Source organism: Herpailurus yagouaroundi, unplaced genomic scaffold (genome assembly GCF_014898765.1).
Source record: "Herpailurus yagouaroundi ecotype Mexico unplaced genomic scaffold, PumYag 197, whole genome shotgun sequence".
In the NCBI taxonomy this organism is placed as follows: domain Eukaryota; kingdom Metazoa; phylum Chordata; class Mammalia; order Carnivora; family Felidae; genus Herpailurus; species Herpailurus yagouaroundi.
In genome coordinates this window covers 23,011,044-23,028,777 of record NW_024412428.1, presented here as the reverse complement: position 1 = coordinate 23,028,777, position 17,734 = coordinate 23,011,044, and the positions used below count along the sequence as shown (strand labels likewise).

Here is a 17,734-nt window from a genome sequence, read left to right as displayed (position 1 = left end):
TAGATCTGTTTCATTTAGCTCACTTGCTTTTCTTTTGTCCTGTTCTTTTATTTGGGACATATCTTCTGTCTCATTTTGTCTAACTCTCTGTGTCTGTTTTTATGTATTAAGAAAGTCAGCTCCTGCTCTTGAAAGCAGTGGCCTTATGAAGAAGAAGTCCTGTAGTGTTCTGTACTGCAATATCTGATGTTCACCAGAATCTTCTGCTTCAGGGGTGTCTCCTATTTGTGTTTTATGTGCCCTACTATTATGACTGAGCCACTTTTGCCTTCAGTCCAGTCATCTGCAATGGTGCCTTTGCCTGTTGTGGGCAGTGTTTGGTCCCTGTGATGTTAGAGGGCTAGTGTGGGGCCACCTTGGGCTTGAGTTGAGTCAGACCAGGCATTTGCCAGACATGCAGTAGCACTGACCTACAGAATGCTTCCTCTGTGTTGTTTCCTGAGAAGCTTCATGGTGGGTAGGGTCTGCAGTCAGACTAGATACCTACCCCAGCCCAGTGTTGGGGCTGCAGTTGGATTGGTGTGTGTGGTTATCTTCCCCTTTCCCTATAGCAGGAGTCATTTGGAGTGGTGGTATCCCTTCAGAGTTGTTTGCACACTGCCGTTTGTGGCTCTGCTTTGGATAGGCTCTGGCAAGGGTGTATTGGAAGTGACAGATAGGAGAACACAGGGCTGATGCACATAATGTTAGCAAGGTTTATGCAGGTCTCTTTTGGGAGAGGAACTGGATCCTCTTTAGAAAACTGCTGCCACAGGGGCCGGAGGAGTAGATCTGCAGAAGAGTGCAGGGGTAGGTCTGCTGTGGGAGGAGACCCCAAGCTGAGGCCTGGATGGATGGAGCAACTTCACAGGAGAATGTAGGAGGTGGGACACAGTGTTAGCAATCTACGTGGAGAACGTTGACACTGTGTCATTCCTGTAGGTATCTGTGTGTCTAGGCTGGGGTAGGATAAGGAATGGCACTCTCCAGCTCATTTGTCCCTGGAGAAGTCTCCTAAAGATCCCTGCTTTTCCAGTACTCTCTGAGATTAGTAAATAATCCTCCTTCTTGTATACCTACTCCTGGCATTTTCCAAACTGCTGCTTCTATGATCTCAAAGGGGCTGTCTGTTGTGCTGTCTCTTTAAGGGATTGAACTCAGTTTCCCAATATTTTCCAGCTCTCCCAGAGCCAAGCACTGATTTCTAAAATTCCAGATGTTATGCCTGGAAGTACTCATTGTAAGTACTTACTGAATTGTAAGTTCTCATGAAATTAGAGCCCTCTGGTCCTCAAAGCCAAATGTTATAGGATTCATCTTCCCATGCGGGTTCCCCATGCCTGGAGTGCTTGGTGTGAGGGTCTGTTTCTCTCCCCCTCTCTGTGCCTGTGGCGCCTCTCCCTCCCACAGTCTTGAAGGTCTGGTTAGCTCCCAACTGTGTCTCTGCCCTTCCTAAATTCCTCACTGTGGCTTCTTCTCTACATTTAGCTGTGGCGAGTCTGTTCAGCCAGTCTCTGGGTCATTTTCTGGGTTATTTACACTGATATGGTGACATCCAGTTGTATCTATGGTACGGATCTTCCTACTCTGCCATCCTCCCCAGAAGTCCATCCACGACCTCATATATATTAATGTAACTCTCTCCAACCACTCCATGAGGCTGATCTATTATTAAAACCATCTCACTGAGGCACATCAAGTTTAAGAACTGGTTAATAAGTAAATATTGAAGTTTCTACTAGGCGACAAGCCCAGTGCCAGACTTTGCGACTATCACGATGGCACATTACCTAACGCTGATACGTTCTAGTCTGGCAGTCTCTGCTCTGGTAGGTTTGAAACCCAACTGCTCTGGGAACTTCCTCAGAGAATAGGCCATCACTTAGTTAGTCACATTTCCCAACAGAGGAGAAATGGAGTATGTGTTCAAAACATATCTGCTGAAATAGCAAGGCCTATTTCAAAAAGGGAGATATCAAATCTGATGGCAAGCCTGAGGAAAATATGGAGAGATAAGAGTAAAATATAGAAGTTGTAAAAGGAAAATACTGAGGAGTGAAAGAGGATGTCCCAGAGATATTTTTCCTTTTTTGGCTGGGAAGATATACAGGAGACTGAACTCCTTCTATGGAATAAGGTATGCCACCCCAGGAGCCAATGAGCAAGTAGGACTGAAGAGCCGAGTTTAGTGGGCAGGAGCTATACTGAGATAAGGTTTGGGAAGGGGTTCACATTTTCTCAATACTGCGCCCAAGGAGGTAGGGTAGAGGAAAATTCAGAAAAGCTTAACTTCATTTAGTAGCTTTAAGGAGTCAGTGGTCAGGGAAACAACAGGATCAATGTTTTGTTTTGATTTTTAGAAAGAACACAGCATAGGGGCACCTGGATGGCTCAGCAGGTTGAGCATCTACCTCTTGATTTCACCTCAGGTAATGATCCCAGGTTCATGGGATTGAGCCCTGCAGCATCAGGCTCCACACTGAGCATGGAGCCTGCTTAAGATTCTCTCTGTCCCTCTCCCCTGCTTGTGCTCTCTCTCTCTAAAATATTTTTTTTTAAAAATAACACAGTACAGAAGACAGATTTCCTTGTCTATATTTTCCTGCTCGCAAAGATTTTTCCAGCTTCAATATTTTTGCTATTATCCTAATTCAGCAGAAAATTGGTGCTTATTCCAATTCCACATAATCAAAGCTATTCCCATAGATGTGTTCCATAAGCTCTAATGACAAAGCCCAGAAACTGTAATGATCTCAGGCATTTGAAGTTGTTGAGAGATACTTAACAAGAATATCAAGAAATAAATTCCACCTTTGAAAGTTCACAGTCAATACATTTTCATTATGAAGAAGAAGAAATGTGCACCTGCATGATCAGCAGGAAAGAAGAAATCACAAGCTGCACTTAGTTGGGGTAGAGTGTGAGATTACCCTGCATGTAAACCCAAGGATTCACACACACTGGAAATGCTCATCTGAGCTTGCTGATGTGATAATAAGCTAGAGGTGTTTTAACTTTTTTTTTTTGTTTTTTTTTCTGCAATTTTCCTACTGACAGGAGAGGGCTTGGCAGTCCCACAAAAACACACTCCTGATTTTGAAGTCACCAATGTGTTTCTCACCACTGCCAAATCCAATAAATGTTTTCCTATTCTCACCCTCCTGACCTCATTGAACACTGTTGACTATACCCCTGCAAAGTTATCCTTTCATAGGCCTCTATTTCCTAGTTCTCTGACATTTTTGACAATGTTTTATTATTACTACCTCTTACAAATGCTTCTCTTCCCATACCTTCACCATCTTGTTCTTAGCCCTCTATTTCTTGCTTTAAACCCTAGCTTAGTGCTCAATGCAAACTTACTAAGGCTGATCAAGAATAAATAGATGGCCGTCTCCATCTAAAGATTGCTTCTATAATTAACTCAAATGGTTTTGCAGAGTTAATAGTGGTCAGTTTCTGGTCAACACTGGAAAAACAATGTCAAAATCTTACTTCTTAATTTCATGTTCTTAGATTCCTTGAAGTTTACCATCTCTGTCTTCATGACAATGTTTCTCAGATTTAAAAATTCTGGACGCCTTTCAAATAAAAAATATTCCAGTAGATTAAATGTTGATGTGAATTCGTGGTATTTTATACTCAACATATAAAAATATAAAATTGGGTATAATTCTTACATCTCTTAAAAAACTATAAAACCAAAATGAATTAAATATAACAAAATTACAAAACTGATAAAATTCCACTTAACACTATTTAATGTAACAGATAATCTTGTTTTGCTGAAAATAAATCACTGTTTATAACAAGAAGAGGGAATGATCTGTTATTGTCCACGTTCATTGGAGTTGGTATGCCTATAATTAATGCTACAGAGAAATATACCTTTGTCTATAAATTCAGGTGTAAAAATCATTTTATTCATCATTTCCACGACTCAATTTAGTTTTTCTCTTTAGCTGTCATCTGCCAGGACAGTAGAAACTTAATCTCAGAGTTAATTCAGGATTTGCCTTGCTTCTCCCCCTGATTGCACCTAAGTTCTGTGGTTCTTAGATGGTACCAAAGCACATGACAGAGATGAAAAGAGACAGGAGGTTGGTGGGACAGGGAATGTAACTATCTGATATTCAAATCCTCTGTCCACACTAGTGTTTGTGGACTAGTTAATTGGTAGCACACGTGGGTCCCCAGGAAGAATGCCCTTGTTTCTATCCTTTTGCTCCTTCAGTCTTCCAGCACTTTCCTCCATATCTATGCCTGGCTGAAGCTTAGGAGACCCCACTGTACTGTCAATGACCCCATTTCCCAGCTATACTCAACAGTCAAAATGAGTATGGATCTTGCCACCTTCATTAGGCGCTAACCCTGGGAGCAAAGTAGAGATACCTTCTACTTCTGGATGCCCCAAATATATGTAAACGTTTTCCACCTCCTACATGTTCTATTTATGTATCAGGATGCAAAATAAAGTCCATGTAGGAAAGGACTCCTCTAACATCTCTGTTGTGAACAGTATGGACACAAAGAATTTGTTAGGAGACTTGTAGTCCAAGATGGTGATGAAGGAAGACTCTGAACTCACCTCCTTCATGAAACACACCAAATTACACCTATGTGTAGAACAATTCCTCCTGAAGAACTGAGGGCTGACCAAACAGCTTCTATACAACAAAAGATGTAACAGTAAAAGAGAAAAGGGACTGAGACAAAGTAACAAAGGGAACCTCTAGCCCTGATGTTGCAAACTGCATTGGGAAGGGGTAATACTGAGGGACCTGAAACAATTTCCACTTTCCTTGGGCACAGAAAAAAAGCCACAGTTTAAAAAAGCAACTAGCATATAAAAGAGCCAGCCTTAGAACTCTGCCAAGTGGTGAATGAGCTGAGTGAATTCTCTCTGGATCAGAGAGACTGGAGCCCAACGTGATTTATGCTCCTCCTTCACCTTAAAAGCACAGATCAGAGCAGGGTCAGGATGCCAGAGCCAGCTCACCACCTCAGTGAGCTCCAGATTCACTGGCCCACACCAGCCCTGGTCATGCTGGGGCACAGAAAAAAAAGCTGTGATTTAAAAGAGCAACTAGTATATAAAAGAGACAGCCCTAGAACTGTGCCAAACAGAGGGGAGCTGCCCGAATGCCCTCCAGGTGGGAGAGGCTGGCAGACACAATTTACATACTCCCCCACTCCCACCTTAAAAACATGAAGAGGAACAGAAACCATGCATACTAGCCAACCTGCCACATCAGTGAGCCCCAGATCCCATGGCCCACACCAGCCCTGGTCACCCTGGGGCACATAAGAAAAGCTGTGGTTTTCCCAACTAACATTGGGGTGCCTGGCTAGCTCAGTCGGCTAAGCATCGAACTTTGGTTCAGGTCATGATGTCACAGTCTGTGAGTTCCAGCCCAGCGTCAGGCTCTATGCTGACAGCTCAGAGCCTGGAGCCTGCTTCGGATTCTGTGTCTCCCTCTCCCTCTGCCCCTCCCCCACTTGTTCATTTTCCTCTCTCTCTCTCTCTCTCTCTCTCTCAAAAATAAGCATTGAATAGAACAGAAAAATTAGCATATAACAGGGCCAGTCCTCCAACCTGTGCCAAACAGTGGATGGAGCTTCTGGAACACTCTCAGGTGGGAGAGGCAGATGGATACAATCTATACTCCACCCCCAACTTGAAAGCACAAACCAGTGCACAGTCTGAACATCCTAACCAGCCTGATTCCTCAGTGAGCTCCAGACCCCCAGCCTACCCCAGCCACCAATCCCATGAGAACACCCATGATCAGTGTTTACCACAGTTTCAGCCTTCATGCCAATGTGACATAGGTGCAAAACACCTGGGAACACTCCAGGCCCATGCCACTTCAGCTCCAGATGGTTTATTAAAGCACCTCCAGTGCAGAACATTCTAGAAACTCCTGAACAATGTCTCCTTCAAATCCAGCTGCCCTGCCTAAGTACTCACTACATGAAGCACCCCGGGAACCCCAAGTCTGTGCTTGCTTCAGTTCCAGCCACGCTTACAGGGCACCTCCTGCACAGAGTGCCCCAGAATACTCCTGCCCACACCAGCCTCATCTCCAATTATCTAGCCAAGACAATCCCTGCACTAAGTACCCTGGAACACCTGGCTTGCACCAAATTCAGCTTCATCTGTCCCACCACATTGCCCTCAGCGTAGAGAGTCCTACACATCACCTCAGTTCTAGCCATTCTGCCAGGATTCCCTCTGCACAAAGAGCCCCAGGACACCCCAGAAACTACTGCTTCAGCTTCAACTATCCTTTCTAGGTGCTTTCTACATGCAGACCCTCAGGACATCCCACCGTGCACCTACTTTAACTTTAGCTATCTGCCAAGGCACTCACTGTGTGGAGAATCCAGGGACCCCCGTACACACCAACCACAGCTCTAGCAGACAGCAAAAGTCATCAACACAAATAGTCTACATAGGGGACAACCATACATGAGACCATTCCTTCAAGTTTAAGAGAAGTAGCTGTTCCACTTAATCCACAGAAACACACAGTCAAGCAAACTGGGGAGACAGAGGAATATGCTCCAAAGAAAGCATAAGAAAACACACACACACACACACACACACACACACACACACACACACACAGAAAAAGAACAGAAATACAGATAAGCAATATGCCTGATAAAGAATGTAAGTAATGATTGAAAAGATGCTCACCAGGCTGTCCACACTAGCGTTTGTGGACTAGTTAATTGGTAGCATATGTGGGTCCCCAAGAAGAGTGCCCTTGTTTCTATCATTTTGCTCCTTCAGAATGAATCAACACAGTGAGACCTTCAATAAAATGATAAAAAATAATAGGAAGAACCAGAGTTGAAGAATACAATAACTCAAATAAAAAATACAGTAAAGGGATTGGACCAGAAGAATATAACATATATACAACATTCCATCCAAAATCAACAAAATATGCGTTTCAAGTGCACATGGAACATTCTCCAGAATAGATCACATTAGCCTACAAAATAAGCTTCAATAAATTTTTGAAGATTTATATCATCCTATACTTCTATTCTGACCACAACAGTAGAAATCAAACTAGAAATCAATCACAAGGAAATACCTAGAAAAAAACACAAATACATGGAGACTAAACAACACAAGACCAAGCAACCAATTGGTCAATGAATCAATCAAAGAATAATTTTAAATAAATACAAAGAGATGAATTAAAATGAAAACTCAATGGTCCAAAATCTTTGGGATGCATCAAAAACAGTTCTAAGAGAAAAATATATAGCAATAGAGGCCTACCAAAAGAAACAAGCTCAAACAATTGCCCTTACACCTCAAGGAGCTAGAAAAATAACAAAGTCCCAGGTGGGTAGAAAGAAGGAAATAATAAAGATCAGAGTAGATATAAATGACACACAGACTAAAAACAAACAAAAACAAAAACAAGTAAAAAACAAAAACAAAAAACAAACAAAAACAGAAAAAAAAATCAAGTGAACCAAGGACTGTTTCTTTGAAAAGATAAAATTGACAACCCTTAGGCAGATTCATCAAGAAAAAAAGCAAAATGACCCAAATAATTAAATCAGAAATGAAAGTGAATAAATGACACCACAGAAATACAAAAAATTATGACAACACTATGAAAAATTATTACATGCCAACAAACTGCACAACCTAGAAAATAAATTCCTAGAAACATACAATCTTTCAAAACTGAATTGGGAAAAAATAGGAAATCGGATCAGACCGATTATTAATAACAAAATTTAATTGATAATCAATAAAACATCAAAAAATAAAAGTCTGGGACCAGGTTGTTTCACAGATAAATTCTATCCAACTTTTAGAAAAGAGTTAATACCTATTCTTCTCAAACTACTCCAAACAGAAAAGAAAGGAAACCTTCCAAATTCATTCTATGAAGCCAGCATTACCCTGATACCAAAACCAGATACAACACCACAGAAAAGGAAGCTATACATGATACAATGTTCACAAATCAGTTGATACTACAACACAACAAGAAAACAAAGGGTAAAAATCAGGTTATCATCTTAATAGATACAGAAAAAGCATTTGAAGAAATTCAACATCTATTCATGATAAACTCTCAACAATGTGGGATTAGAGGGAATGTATCTCAACATAACAAAGGCCCTATATGAAAAAACCACAGCCAAGATCACACTCCAACGTGGAAAACACAGCATTTTCTCTAAGAAACAATGCAAAGATGTCAAGTCTCACCACTCCTATTCAACAGAGTACTAGAAGTCATAGGCACAGCAATCAGATAATAAAAAGAAATACAAGACACCCAAATTGGTAAGGAAAAAAATAAAGCTTACACTATTTGCAGATAACATGATACTATATGTAGAAAATCCTAAAAAAAAAAAAAAAACTACTAAAAGTAATCAATGAATTCAGTAAAGTTGCAGAATAAAAAATTAATATTCAGAAATTGGTAGCATTTCTATACATTAATAATGAAGTAACAGACAGAGAAATTAAGAAAACAATACCATTTACAACTATACTAAAAAGAATACTTAGAAATAAATTTGACCAAGAGGTAAAATACATTTACTCTATAAGAAATTGATGAAGAAACTGAAGATGACACAAATGGAAAGATATTCCATATTCTTGGATTGAAAGAATTAATATGGTTCAAATGTCCATACTACCCAGAGCCATCTACAGATTCAGTGCAATCCCTATCAAAATAACAAAAGCATTCATCACAACACTATAACAAATAACCTTAAAATTTGTTTGGAACCCAAAAGACCCTGAATAGCCACAGCTACCTTGAGAAAGAACAATCTTGGAGTTACTACAATCCCAGATTTCAATATATACTACAAAGTTGTAGTATTCAAAGCAGTATGGTACTGGTACAAAAATAGACATATAGGTCAATAGAACAGAGACCCCAGAAATTAAGCCATATTTATATAGTCAGTTAATCCATGACAATAGAGGTAAGAATATACAATGGGGAAAAGACAGTATCTTCAATAAGTTGTGCTGGGAAAATTGAACAAGTGCATACAAGGAATGAAACTGAACCACTTTCTTCTACCATATACAAAAACTCAAAGTAGATTAAAGACCTAAATGAGAGACCTAAACCCACAAAATTCCTAGAAGAAAACATAGGCACTAATCTCTTAGACAGTAGCCACAGAGACATTTTTCTAGGTGTGTAACCTTTAGCAATGGAAATAAAAGCAAAAATAAACTATTGGAACTACACCAAAATCAAAAGCTTTTTAATAGCAAAAGAAACCATCAACAAAATGAAAAGACAACCTACTGAATGGTAGAAGATATTTGCAAATTATATAACTAAGGAGTAATGTCCAAAATATATAAAGAACTTATCCAACTCAATCCCCCCCAAAATAATAATATCCAATTAAAAGTAGGGAGATGACCAAAATAGACATTTTTCCAAAGAAGACATATAGATGGCCAGCAGACACCTGAAAAGATGCTCAATATCACTCATGAGGGAAATGCAAATCAAAATCACAATAAGATATCAACTGGGGCGCCTGGGTGACTCAGTCCGTTAAGCATCCGACTTCAGCTCAGGTCACGATCTCACGGTCCGTGAGTTCGAGCCCAGCGTCGCGCTCTGGGCTGATGGCTCAGAGTCCGGAGCCTGCTTCGGATTCTGTGTCTCCCTCTCTCTCTGCCCCTCCCCCATTCATGCTCTGTCTCAAAAATAAATAAACGTTAAAAAAAAATTAAAGTTTAAGATATCAACTTACATCTGTCAGAATAGCTAAAATAAAAAAGTAAAAAAATACAAGTGTTGGTGAAAATATAGAAGCAAAGTAACCCTCATGCACTGTTGGTTAGGAATGTACATGGGTACAAGCCACCATGAAAATCAGTATGGACATTCCTCCAAAAATTGAATATAGAAATACCACACAATCCAATAATTCCACTACTGGGTATCTACCCAAGAAAATGAAAACACTAATTTGAAAAGATATATGTACCCCTATGTTTATTGCAGCATAGTTTGCAGTAGCATGGAAGCCACCTAAGTGTCCATCCATAGAAGAACAGATAAAGAACATGTGGCATGTGTGTGTGTACACACACACACACACACACACACACACACTGAAATATTATACAGCCACAAAAGAGGTGAAACAATGCCCTTTGCGACAACATGGATAGACCTAGAGGGTATTATGCTAAATGAAATAAGTCAGAGAAAGGCAAATACCTTATGATTTCATTCATATGTGGAATCTAAAAAAAGTTTTAAAAGAAGAATCGAACTTAGAAACATGGAAAACAAACTGATGGTTGCCAGAGGGGAGGATCTGGAGGTATGGGAGAAATGGGTGAAGGGGAGTGGGAGATAAAAACTTCCAGGTATGTAATAAATAAGTCACAGGAATAAAAGGCACATAAGCATAAGGAATATAATCAATAATATTGTAATATGTCATATGGTGACAAGGGGTAGCTACACTTGTAATGAACATAGTATAATATATAAACTTATCAAATCACTATGTTGTACACCTGAATCTAAAGTGATATATTTTAACTATACTCAAATGAATTTTTTTAATAATCAGTTAATATTTTTTAAATGTTATTGAGTTACATTGTCATGTGCTGTAACTCAATTCTTCCACACATTTATCTACTCAAATTCTTACTTCAGCACACCATGGCACCATTTGGTTCTCAACTGACATGAACATTTCATTTTCATATTTAATCTACCCATTTTTCTAACTGATAGCAAACCCAGGTACTGAAATGAAGGAAATATCCTGTCATCTTTCCATATAATATTGTGGTCATACAAATAATCCAAAATATCCATTAGTTGAGTTGAAAGGGTGGTCACTTTGTCATCATAGTGAAAATATAATATCTGAAAATTCTTTCATAGAACTCTCAGACACCCCAGAATACATCCTAAGATCTCTGGGGTCTGAGAACCCCAGTTTGTAAACACTGTGTTACAACAAACCTCTCTTCTTTTCAACTCGCCTTCCTGAAAAGAGAGAAGTCCAGCAAATGGTTATGAATTGATTATCTTTTAGTTTTACTATCATATGTCATTATGTGGATATATCTTATCACCAGTGAGAAACCCCTCCAAATCTCACTTCCACATACCTTACTTGTGGGAAAGACCACTCTTGGGTCCTCCAAACCCACCTGGTGCTACTGTCTTCTCTTTTTGCCTCTGCCCACAAAGGAGAGTATTTGGCTCCTCTCTCCGTGGAGTATAAATTTTATTAATTCAGCCTTCTAATTTTTGGCTGTTGTTCCTTAGTCTTCTTTATTCCATTTGTTACCTTCTGTCTATCAACTGCATTTTGTTAGCTCAAGTCTCTATTTCCAACAATTAGAAATTTTGGTTGAAGATTCTGGAAACATAGGCCAATATGCACCAAGGTGAACCTGTGATTAGCACTTGCTGGTGCATACAAGGTAAAATATTGTTTTGGGATAAATAACTAACATTAATTACAGCCTTAAGAAAATGATTGAAGAAAATTAGCTAATGATCCTTAACCTAATTCTGCTGTTTAACTAATTAAAATCTATTTTCTCAAGTTCTGACATGGTATGTAACACCCTGAAGAAGAAAAACAGATTGTTGTTTATCTTACCTGTGCACCCCAAGCACCAGAATCTTGGCCAAAGTTGTTTGTTGAATTCTTCTCATCCAGGTATCTATTGATAACAATGTCAAAAGGTGGGTATTCTTTAACTTGGATCTGCATAAAGATAACAAAAACTTAGTTACAGATTACTGATCTCTTTTCATGGGATGAGATCCATTTTTCCATTCATTTCTCCAATATTTATTAAGCACAAGGTATATGCTTAATACTTATTCCTAGGTATTAACATTGTACATCTCTAAATATTGTAAAAAGCATTCCTAAATTTCAGGGGGTTTACAATATAGGAAACTAGTAAACAAGGCTAGAAAAGGATGTATTCATTAATTTACTAAACACACACATACACATACACACACAGAGAGAAAGAGCATTTACTATAGGCCAGTCAGTATTCTAAAACTTTTAAAAACATCAGACCAAGAAAATTTCATAATAACCCTGTTAGGTACTTAGTATCATCTCCATTTTTCCTAGGAAGAAACTGAAGTTCATAAAGGTGAAGTGGTCCAAGACCATAGCACTATTAGTGGAGGAATTGGGATCTGAACCGAGAAAGTATAGCTCCAAAGTGCTTACTACACATGCTGTTACCAAAATACATTTCCTAAATGTTGTTCACAGAAAGAGTTCTATGGGACAAGTCATTTTAGGAATACTTCATACTCTCCTATCTCTACAAAATTCATAATGCACATTAGCATATTAAATCCAACTATAACAAAACCCATTTAGCTTTAATTAAAACAAAGATGCTCAACATCACTCAGAGAAATTCAAATCAAAACCAAAATGAGATATCACCTTATACCTGTCAGAAAGATTAGTATCAAAAAGACAGGACAAAAGACAAAGACTTTTGTCAAAAAGACAAGTGTTGGTGAGGATGTAGGGAAAAAAGGGAACCCTTGTACACTATTAGTGGGAATTATTGGTGCAGTCACTATGGAAAACAGTATGGGGGTTCCTCAAACATTAAAAATAGAATTACTAGATAATCTAGTAATTCCACTATTGGGTATTTACCCAAAGAGAATGAAAACACTAATTTTAAAAGATATATGTACCCCTATGTTTATTGCAGCATTATTTATAATAGCCAAGATATGGAAGCAACCCAAGTGTGCAGCCATACATGAATAAAGTTGGTGTGATACACACACACACACAATATATATATATATATACACACTATATATATATAGATATATACACATACTATATGATATATATACATATCATATATATGTATATGATATATATTATATATATGATATGATATATCATATGATATATATGATATATATACACTATATAGTGTATATGATATATACATATGATATATGTACATGATATATACATATATGTACATGATATATACATATGATATATGATATAGTATCACATATGATACTATATGATATATACAATGGAGTATTACTCAGCCACAGAAAAGAATGAAATCTTGCCATTCACAACAACAGGAATGAACCTTGTGGGTATAATGCTAAGTGAAATAAGTCAGAAAGATACATACCATATGATTTTACTCATATATGGGATTTAAGAAACAAATGAACAAAGGAAAAAAATGTAAAACAAAAACTTAGAGAATTAGTGGATACTAGAGGGGAGGTAGGTGGGAGGATGGGTGAAGTAGGTGAAGGGAATTCAAGAGAACACTTATCCTGGGTCACCCTGGGGGGCTCAGTGGATTAAGTGACTGGATTCAGCTCAAGTCATGATCTCATGGTTCATGGGTTTGAGCCCACATTGGACTCTATGCTGACAGCTCAGAGCCTGGGACCTGCTTTGGATTCTGTCACCCTCTCTCTCTGCCCCTCCCCCACTTGGACTATGTCTCTCTCTCTCCCCCCCCAAAATAAATAAAACATTAAAAAAATTAATAAAGAGTACACTTATCTTGATGAGCACTGAGTAATGTATAGATTTGCTGAATCGTATTGTATACCTATACGACACTATATGTTAATTATATTTTAATATAACTAATACTAATACAACACTATATGTTAATTATATTTTAATAAAAAAAACCCAAGTGCTTTTACTTTATTTACATTATGAAGACTTCTCAAAAGGCAAGATAATAATCAGAATGAGTATTTTTAAGTGTCTTCCATGTGCCTGGAGCTGAAAAGCACAGCACCACACCAATTTAGGGAATAATCTCTACATCCAGAATGCCTTAGTTTAAACCCCAACTCTAACACACTATTAGACAGTCTAGGTTAGGCTATGATGGGCTAATAAATAAACTCTAAAATCTCAGAGGCTTGATTCAGTGAGGAATTATTGCTCATCATGCAAAGCACAATGTAGATTTTTCTCATGGGGCAGCTCTGCTGGAGTTCTTCCCAAAGGGATGACTCAGAGACTCATGTTTCTTTAATCTCATAGCTCTGCTACCTTCAACAAATGACCTCAATGTGATCAAGGGAAGAGAAAAAGGGAAGGTGATGGTTTGCGGCTGTATTTTATAGGCAGGCCAAGAAATAATATCCATCATCTCTGTCCACACTTCATCAACTAGAAATCAATCAGACTACCCTCTACCTAACCACAGGGTAGACCAGGAAATGGAGCTTTTTGGTGTGGTTGAGAAAGAGTTCATGACTGTCAGTGAACGTGTAATATTGCTAACCATGTAAACTTGGGCAAGTTACTGAACTCCTTTGTGCCTCAGTTTCCTTATATATAAAATGGGTATAAGTTATCTCATTGGATTGTTATGAAGGTTACATGAGTTACTATTTTTAACCACTTAGAATCACATTTTAACCACAGGTATCTGATTCAAATGTGCAATCATATATAATCCTAATTCTGAAGGGCAAATATCAATATTTAAAGAAGAGGAAAGAGAGCCTCAGAGAGACTAGGTGACCTGCCTAAAATCACCCAGGTGCTGTATTAGCCAGCTGTTTTGTTTCTTTAGAGAAATAAAAACAATAGGATGTATATATACATTTATAGAAACGAATCCATTGTAAAATATTGGCTCATGTTATTATGCAGACTGGTAATTACAAATCTGCAGTATGTGCCAGTAGGCTTGAGACCCAGGAGAATTAATGGTACAAATGAAGTTCAGGGTCTGGCAAGCAGAGGAAGATCAGTTTTTGTTCAAATCAGGTCTTCAACTAGTTAGATGAGGTCTACACACATCATAGAGGACAATCTACTGTATCAATTAAAATGTTAATGTCACCTAAAAACAGCCTTGCAGAAACACCAGAATAATGTTTAACCAAGTAGCTGGGTACCCTGTGGCCCAGTCAAGTTAACACGTAAAATTAACTATCACAGCAATCCCTATCAAAATAAAACCAGCATTCTTCACAGAACTAGAACAAACAATCCTAAAATTTGTATGGAACCAGAAAAGACCCCAAATAGCCAAAGCGATTTTGAAAAAGAAAACCAAAGCTGGAAGCATCACAATCCTGGACTTCAAGATGTATTACAAAGCTGTAATCATCAAGACAGTATGGTACTGGCACAAGAACAGACACTCAGGTCAATGGAACAGAATAGACAACCCAGAAATGGACCCACAAACATATGGCCAACTAATCTTTGACAAAGCAGGAAAGAATATCTAATGAAATAAAGACAATCTCTTCAGCAAATGGTGCTGGGAAAACTGGACAGTGACATGCGGTAAAATGAACCTGGACCACTTTCTTGCACCATACACAAAAAAAAAAATGGATGAAAGACCTAAACATAAGACAGGAAGCCATCAAAATCCTAGAGGAAAAAGCAGGCAAAAACCTCTTTGACCTCGGCTGCAGCAACTTCTTACTCAACATGTCTCTGGAGGGAAGGTAAACAAAAGCAAAAATGAACTACTGGGACCTCATCAAAATAAAAACCTTCTTCACAGTGAAGGAAACAGATCAGCAAAACTAAAAGGCAACCGACAGAATGGGAGAAGATATTTGCAAATGACATATCACATAAAGGGTTAGATCCAAAATCTATAAAGAACTTATCAGACTCAACACCCAAAAAACAAATAATCCAGTGAAGAAATGAGCAAGAGACATGAATAGACACTTCTCCAAATAAGACATCCACATGGCCAACCAACACATGAAAAAAATGCTCAACATCACTCATCATCAGGGAAATACAAATAACAACCACAATGAGATACCACTTCACACCTGTCAGGATGGGTAACATTAACAACTCAGGCAACAACAGATGTTGGCGAGGATGAGGAGAAAGAGGATCTCTTTTGCACTGCTGGCGGGAATGCAAACTGGTGCAGCCACTCTGGAAAACAGTATGGAAGTTCATCAAAAAATTAAAAATAGAACTACCCTACAACCCAGCAATTGCACTACTAGGTATTTATCCAAGGGATACAAGTGTGCTGTTTCGAAGGGACACATGCACCCCAATGTTTATAGCAGCACTATCAACAATAGTACTTTCCAAAGTATGGAAAGAGCCCAAGTGTCCATCAATGGATGAATTGATAATGAAGATATGGTTATGTATATATAATGGAGTATTGCTCAGCAATCAAAAAGAATGAATTCTTGCCATTTGCAACAATGTGGATGGAACTAGAGGGTATTATGCTAAGTGAAATTAGTCAGAGAAAGACAAATACCATATGACTTCCCTCATGAGGAATTTAAGGTACAAAACAGATGAAAATAAGGGAAGGGGAGCAAAAATAATATAAAAACAGGGAGGGGGCCAAAACAAAGAGACTCTTAAATATGGAGAACAAACAGAGGGTTGCTGAAGGGGTTGTGGGAGGGGGGATAGGCTAAACAGGTAAGGGGCACTAAGGAATCTACTCCTGAAATCACTGTTGCACTATATGCTAAGTAACTTGTATTCAAATTAAAAAATAAATAAATTTTAAAAATGTTTTGAATTAATAAAAATCTTATAGAGTGAAAAAATAAATTAAATTAACCATCATAGTTGCCATATATCAAAACATTCAGAACCTTTCTTGAGTCTTCTGATCCATCCATCGTTTTAGGGACTTGTTGGCTTACATAGAATCTAATCTATAGTAGAAGATTCTTTCATCCATTCAACAGGTTTTTCTCAATCACTTAAACTTTTAAGGATGTGGGAAAAAGAAGGGCAAACAAAATGACCCAGACTCTGATCTCAAAAAATTTATAGGTAGTGAGAAAGTCATTTATTTGTACAACAATTGTGTCATCACCCTATCCATCCGTGTTGTCACATATACTTACAAACATGCACAACCATATTCTAGTAGGAATCTGACTGCAAGTTCCTACTGAATGTCTCAGATATTACCCAACATCCCCAAAGGCTCAAACACCACACGAAACACAATGATGAAGAAGGCATTTGCTTCATTCTTACAGGAAACAAGATTGGTTTCTATGTACCTATTCAAGCCTGAAAGGTCATATTTTGGTCTTTATCACTGCTTGGTACAACCAAAAATTTCCTAAACTAGGCACACTTAGAAAATGAGAACTTAAAAGGTCTATAGGTTATTTGGTACCAGGCTGGTTCAGCTAGATCACAAATACCTGTAATTGGCATTTACTCTCTTATGTTGATTTTTTCTCTTAGAGCCACACGGTACCCCCAAAGTGTACAAAATGAATTCTATCATTACCCTGGTAAGCAATGCAAAGGCAGAAGTTATTTTCAGTCTAAACCTTTCAATTGAATAAGCAATGATCAGAAGTGATTTTCATCTAACAAAAAATTATGCCTAATATATATGTTTGTGTCATTTCTGATATAAACTCAAATCTCCTGGAGAAGGATAACCTTGTCCAATTTGCTTTTATAGGCAAAGCGCAACTCTAAGAAGAAAAACATTTGATAAATACAGTTGATTCAGAATCAGCAAACAGTACTAGACATCTATAATGTGAACAGACACCATATTTTCCATTATAAATATTAGGATACATCATCTAGTACATAAACAGTTTGAATTAAAAGTTTATGTGAAAATCTTACAAACGAAGAAAATGATTTTGCATATAGTTTCATATTTAATGAAGTATTATTACTGAAAAGG

General features: G+C 38.1%; 1 long non-coding RNA gene across 1 annotated transcript in view; it reads right to left on the bottom strand.

The window, feature by feature from the left end:
• Positions 1–11,545: 11,545 nt before the first annotated feature.
• LOC121012962 (uncharacterized) overlaps positions 11,546–17,734 on the bottom strand; it is a 67,432-nt gene continuing 61,243 nt past the window's right edge. Inside the window, exon 3 of the long non-coding RNA XR_005782426.1 lies at positions 11,546–11,760. This is a non-coding gene — a long non-coding RNA (uncharacterized LOC121012962). The remainder of the gene's footprint in view (positions 11,761–17,734) is intronic.